Source organism: Otolemur garnettii, unplaced genomic scaffold (genome assembly GCF_000181295.1).
Source record: "Otolemur garnettii isolate 467f Iridium unplaced genomic scaffold, OtoGar3 scaffold00211, whole genome shotgun sequence".
In the NCBI taxonomy this organism is placed as follows: domain Eukaryota; kingdom Metazoa; phylum Chordata; class Mammalia; order Primates; family Galagidae; genus Otolemur; species Otolemur garnettii.
The window spans coordinates 2233830-2240994 of record NW_003852606.1 but is presented as its reverse complement, the minus strand read 5'-3'; the positions used below and the strand labels follow the sequence as shown (position 1 = coordinate 2240994).

At 45.1% G+C, this 7165-nt stretch overlaps 1 protein-coding gene across 1 annotated transcript in view; it reads right to left on the bottom strand.

Moving 5' to 3' along the window:
* Positions 1–7165, bottom strand: part of TMEM143 (transmembrane protein 143) — a 28136-nt gene that overhangs the window by 17735 nt on the left and 3236 nt on the right. The gene's annotated exons all lie outside the window — the stretch shown is intronic.

The following is a 7165-nucleotide window of genomic DNA, read 5'->3' as shown; positions in this document are numbered from 1 at the left end:
ATTGTTGTTTGGCGGGCCCGGGCTGGATTCGAACCCGCCACCTTAGGTGTATGTGGCTGGCGCCTTAGCCACTTGAGCCACAGGCACCGAGCCCATGGTATGAGTTTGTCCATTCACTGGGGAGAGCATCTGATTCACAATCATCCTACCATCACAGTTTAGCTCCCTGAAAGCAGGGTGCAAGCCTGATTTCACTCCTCAATGAGGCCCCAGCACCTGGCACCCAGCCTCATACAAACATCTGCTAAAAGAATAAAAGATTTTTAATTGTGTCTTTGTGCCAATTGTGCTGCCATTTTCTATCCTCAAGCATGCTCTTGGGGACCTCACATACCATCTGTCTACTGAGGACTCCCAAACATCTCGCCTGAGCTCCAGACTCACACAGCCAAAAGTCTACTCAACATTTCCATACACACACCCCAAAGGCCTCTCAATGCCTCCCCAGGGCATCCTCTCAAACCCCCTATGTACCCAACCTTGTTCCCGCCCCCAATCTGCTCCTCTAACCATTCTTCCTATCTTAACAGATGCCAACTCAGTCCTTCCAGATGCTCAGGCCCAAAGCCTGGGGTCATCCTGTATTCCTCTCTCTGTCACACTAATCAGCAAATCCTGACAGCACCACCTTGAAAATAGATCCTGAATCCCACTACTTCTCACACCTTAGTCTGGGCCACTCTCCTCCCCTGGACTGCTGCAGCAGCCTGGCCTGAGTGCTGGTCTCCCTGCTCCAGTCCTCACCCCCAGCCTAATCCACACACAGCCACTAGAGTATGCCTGTTCCCATTTAAGACAGCTCCACCCCCTCTCCTTGCTGCTCCCCACTCACCTCCATGGTGAGGGGGTCTACCTTGTGAGGTCCTCTCTAGGTTTGTTTGTTGTTCTTTTGTTTGGGGGGTTTTTTTGGGGTTTTTTTTGTTGTTTTTTTTTTTTTTTTTGAGACAGTCTCACTGTCTCTGGGTAAAGTACCATGGCATCATAGCTCACAGCAACCTCAAACTCTTGGGCTCAAGTAATCCTCCTGCCTCAGCCTCCCAAGTAGCTAGGACTACATGTGCCCCCCACAATGCCTGGATAGTTTTTCTATTTTTAGTAAAGATAGGGTCTTGCTCTTGTTCCGACTAGTCTGGAACTCCTGAGCTCAAGCCATCCATCCACCTTGGCCTCCCAGACTGTTAGGATTACAGACCTGCACCACAGCACCCAGACTCACCATAAGGCCCTGCAGAATCTGGTCTCAGTTCCCTCTCAGCCCCCTGGCCCTGGTTCACCTAGCACTAGCCCCACAGACCTCCTTGCTGTTCCCCCATACACACTGTGCACCCTCCTGCCTCAGGGACTTTGCATTTACTGTTCCCTCAAATCTTTGCATGGCTCACTTCTCACCTCCTTCAGGTCTCTGCTCAAATGTCACTTCCTCAGTGAGGCCTTAACTAATTACCTTACCTAAAATTGTAAAACACCTCCTGGCTTGCTTTTTCTCCTTAAGTAGGCTTGCCAAATTTAGAAGTAAAAAAAAAAAAAAATTACAGATGCTGGATGCAGTGGCTCAAACCTATAATCCCAGCACTTAAGAAGCTGAGGTAGGTAGATTGCCTGAGCTCACAGGTTCAAAACCAGCCTGATCCAGAGCAAGACTCCCATCTCTAAAAATAGCAGGGCACTGTGTTGGGCACCTGTAGTCTCAGATACTTTGGAGGCTGAGGCAAGAGAATCACTTGATCCCAAGAATTGGAGGCTGTTGTGAGCTAAGATGCCATGGCACGCTCTACCGAGCGTGACCAAATGAAACTGTCTTAAAAAAAAAAAAAAAATACAGTCATCCCTCAGTGTGTATAAGAGATATTGGTTCCAGGTCTTCTTGGGGATACCAAAATCCACATGTGCTAAAGTACCCGACATAAATGGCATACAATTTGCAAATAACCTATGCACATCCTCCTGTTTCCTTTAAATCATCTCTAAATGAATTATAATACCTAATAAAACATAAATGCTATGTAAATAGTTGCACTATATTGGTTCTTTGTTTTACTTGTTTTAGAGACAGGGTCTCACTCTGCTGCCCAGACTCACTGTAGTCTTGAACTCCTGGACTTAAGCGATCCTCCCATCTCAATCTCTCAAGTAGCAAGCACTATAGGTACACGCCACTACACTCCTCTGATTTTTTTTTTTTAATATATAGAGAAGTCTCTCTATGTTGCCCAAGCTCATCTCGAACTCTCGGGCTCAAACAATCCTCCTGCCTCAACCTCTCAAAGAGCTAGGATTACAGCCTCCATGCCAAGTTCTATATTGTTTAAGGAATAGTGACAAGGAAAAATAAAATCTGTACGTGTTCACTACAGATGCAGTTTTTTTTTCCATATATTTTTGATCTGTGGTTGCCTGAATCCATAAATACAGAATCCATGGATATGGACTGCTGACTATACAGGGCTCCCAGTTAAATTTGAATTTCAGATTGACAACAAACCATATTATCAGCAAATCTTGACACCACCTACATACATACACACACACATGTACATACATACATATATACACTCACATATACACACATACATACACACACACACACACACACACACACAAATATACTTTTTTTTATTTTCTTGACAGAGTCTCACTCTGTTGCCCTGTGTAGAGTGTCATAGCATCATAGCTCACAGCAACCTCAAACTCTTGGGCCCAAGTGATCTTCCTGCCTCTCAGCCTCCCAAGGAGCTAGAACTACAGGCATGTGCTACCACACCCAGCTAGGTTTTCTATTTTTAGTAAAAATGAGGTCTTACTCTTGCTCAAGCTGGTCTCAAACTCCTGAGCTCAAGCAATCTGCCCACCTTAGCCTCCCAGAGTGCTAGGATTACAGGTCTGAGCCACTGTGCCCAAAGAACAAACACTATTTTTAATTTAAATCTGTCTTGTGCAATATTGCATGGGACACACTTAAACTGTACTAAAAAATTATTCATAGTTTACCTGGAATTTAAATGTACTAGGTATATTCAGTTGAACAGTATCCTCTAAAAATTCTTGTCCCTCAGAATCTCAGAATATTACCTTATTCAGGGGGGAGGACAATTGGCAGAAAGAGGGAGGGCAGGATGTGAGGGTGTATAACATGCCCCCTGGGTGGGGGTTTCTTCTCCAAATGGAACTTTACACTGGAAGTGAGAACAATGTAACCTAAAAATTATACCCTCATATTAATTTGAAAGAAGTAAAAATAATAATTTTTTTAAAAACATAAAAATAGGAAGAAAAAGAATATTACCTTATTTGGATGAGGATAGAAAAAGGTAAATAGAGATGAGATCCTAGTGGATTAGGGTGGGCCTTAAAACCAATGAAAGTGACCTCATAGGAGACAGAAAAGGACAGACACATAAGAAGGTCACATGATAATGCGGACCAGGATTAAACTGATGCATCTATAAGCTGTGGAACACCACAGACAGCTGGCGGCCACTAGCACCCAAGAGAAGTATGGGATGGTTCCTCAGAGCCTCTAGAAGGAACCAATCCTACCAACTCCTTGATTTCACACCTCTGGTCTCCTGGCCTGACAGAATAAATTTCTGTTGGTTTAAGCCACCTATTTTATGGTCACTGATTATGGCAGATTGTACTCTATCTGGCAACCCTATTCTTAGATCTTAGCACCTTTTAAAATATGTTACTTCTTTACCTTGTTGCTGGTCTATTCCACTAGAATGACAGCCCATGAGGTAGATACACACATCTGTTATGCTCCCACTGTGCCCTAGGACCTGGAACCATCGGGAAGACACAGTTGGTGCTCAATAAATATTTACTGAGAGAATCTAACGAATGAATAATAAGAAAAAGAGGGTGCCAGAGAGAGAGGTCACCTGCCAAGGTCACCCACACTGCTAGTGAACAATGAAGCTGGTGTCGGAATGAGGGTTGTTCTGATTCTTTCCCTGCCCAGGCCACTTCCTCAAAGGAGTTAGGTCATTGGCAAACAGTCACTCTGTGGGCATTACCACCTCTCTGCTGCATCTCCCTTGCTCTCTCAGCGTTTCTGTTTAAAATCTTCTGCCTCAGAGTATTTTATATATACATATATATATGTATCTTTCTACATTTCTACTTATTTAACCATCATATAATAAAGTAGAGGCTGGGCATGGTGGCTCATGTTTGTAATCCTGGCACTCTGGGAGGTGAAAGCAGGAAGAGGCTCAAGCTCAGGAATTGGAGACCAGACTGAGCAAGAGCAAGACCTCATCTCTACTAAAAATAGAAAAATTAGCAGGGTGTTGTGATAGACAGTTGTAGTCCCAGCTACTCGGGAGTCTGAGGCAGGATTACTTGAACCCAGAAGTGTGAGGTTGCTGAGAGCGAGGCTGAGGCTATGACACCCCACCCAGGGCAATAGAGTGAGACTCTGTCTCAAAAATAAATAAGTAAACGAGAAATGATAAAAAACATATAATAAAGTGTTTTTTGCAAAAACTTTTAAAATACAAAACAAAAACACAACCCAACTCCCTAGGCCAGAGGTGCCTTGTGGAAGAGCTTAGAAGCAGGCAATGGGCTCAAACTGTGCCTACAACATGTGTGAACTATGTGACCTTGGACATGTCATAGGCCCTCTCAGACTTTGTTTCCCCTCATGCAAGTGCTGATGGCAACACTGAAGGAAGGATTTAACCAGTCTGACACAGTGAGCACCTAGCAAGGAGGACTCTTGGTGGCCACTTCCTATGGTTTTCATTATTCAAAGCAAGAGGGGAGCTCTGCAGAGGGCAGTGGCAGGACACAGTGAAGGCTGAGCTCAGGCAGCTGGAGGTGTCCAAACCCTGCATAGAGAAAGAGTTGGCCCTTAGCCAGATCCTGGGAGGCCTTGGAATGTCCTGCCTGATAAAAGTGTGTTGGTTTACTTAGGGTCTTGGGCCACTTGGTATCAATTTGACCTCTGGAGGGGCTGAACAATAAGGTCAGCCTTCATACCTACATGACTGACCCCATTAAAAACCCTGTTCATCAAGGCTCATGTGAGCAACTCTGGTTGGCAATGCTCTTCGCATTTTGTCACACATCTTTGCTGGGAGAATTAAGCACTGCCTAGATGACCCCACTGAGCCAGGACAGCTGGGACCTCACACCTGCTCTTTCCTGGATTCTGCCTCGTGTGCCTTTTTCCTTTGCTGAACTTAGTCACCACCCTTTCACTGTAATAACTTGTTACTGTAATAGCTTTTCTGAAACCTGTGAGTCCTTGAGAGAATCACTGAGCCTAAACGTGGTCTTGGGGCCCCCTAACACAGGCAGGTTCCTGGGAAGTAAAAGAGGCGAAAGTTGAGAATTTGCCTTGCAGACACCACTCTTTCCTGGAGTTCTCCCTCTTTCTGAATGTTCCTTGTCCATGCCTTTTACTGGTTCCAGTTCCTCTTTCTGATCTCTCAAGGTTAGTGCCTCTCCTCCACTCACCTCCACTGCCCCAGGCTCAGTCCCAGGCCTTTTCTACTTGCAAAGAACTAAACATTGTGTCTCCCTAAAATTCATATATTTAAATCCTAACCCCCAATGTGATGGTATTAGGAGGTGAAGCCTTTGGGAGTTAATTAAATAATGAGGGTGGAACCCTCATAAACAAGATCAACACCCTTATCAAAGAGACCTCAGAGAGCTTTCTTGCCCCCTTCTGCCTTATAAGGACACAGCAAGAAAGTACTATCCAAGAACCAGGCTCACACCAGACATCAACTCTGCTGGCACCTTGATCTTGGGACTTCCCTGCCTTCAGAACTATAAGAAATATACATTTCTTAATTAAGCTACCAATCTATAGTATTTTTGTTAAAGCCACCTGAATGGCCTGAGACAACACTGATTTGCTGGTCTCATTTAGTACCATCTAGATCCTCCTAGAGCTGTTTCTCAGCCCAGACCTCTCACTTCACCTCCATATCCACATACTCAAGGCCATCTCTCTACCTGGCTGAGACCAAGGAGCTCAAATTTCTCAGCCCAAAACTGAGCTCTCAATCCTTCCTAGCAGATCTTTCCTCATCTTCCACCATGGTCTTCTGCATCTCAGTAAATAGCAGCTCCATCCTTCATGAAACTCAGGCCTAAACTGCTGGAGGCACCCCCTGACTCCACTCTTTCCCATACTGCCCCCTCCCCCGGCAGCACCCCAGAAAATTCAGGTGCCTTCCAACACAACCAGTGTGTGAACACTTCCATCACTTCCACTGTTGCCTCTTTTTTGGACCTTCCATTATCTCTATAGTAGACTCTTTACTAGGTCTCCTTGCCTCTGAATATCTATTTGCCTACTTGGCAGCCAGAAGAATCCTGTTAGCAACTAACTCAGGTCACAGCCCTCCTCTGCTCAGAGCCCCCCATGGCTCCCAGATCACTGAGAGTCAAAGCAAAGTCTTCATGATGGTCCACAAGGCCCGGTACAAACCACCCCTATTACTTATCTGTCCTCATTTTCCACCCTCACCACTCACTCACTCACTTCCAATCACAGTGGCCTCCTCACTATTCCTCAACACTTCAGGCCCACTCTCACCTCAAAGCGTCAGCTAGAACATCATTGCATACACTTCAATCAGGCTCGTTTCCTCTTTTCACTCAGATCTCAAACTACCCGTCACCTCCTCAGGGAGCCTTTCCCCGACCACTCTGTCTAAAACTTGCCCTAAAAGATGGCTCAGCACCCATAACACAGTGGTTACAGTGCCAGCCACATACACCAAGGCTGGCAGGTTCAAACCCAGCCCGGGCCAGCTAAACAACAATCACAAATGCAACAACAACAAAAAACAGCCAGGCCTTATAGTGGGCACCTGTAGTCTCAGCTTCTTGGGAGGCTGAGGCAAAAGAATCACTTAAGCCCAAGAGTTTGAGGTTGGTGTGAGCTGTGAGGCCACAGCACTCTACCAAGGGTGACATAACAAGACTCTGTCTTGAAAAAATTAAAAAATAAAATAAATAAATAAAATTTGCCCCCATCTTATCCCTCTTTTTTTTTTTTTTTTTGGAATATTTATTTCGTGTGTTTAAAAAGCACTCTTAAAACGATCAAGATTGGCACTTTTCTTGACTGATCATGAATTTCTTGACTCCTATGAAGAGCGTTCCCCTGAGCCCTGACCAGCCCTGCCCTATGTTAGGG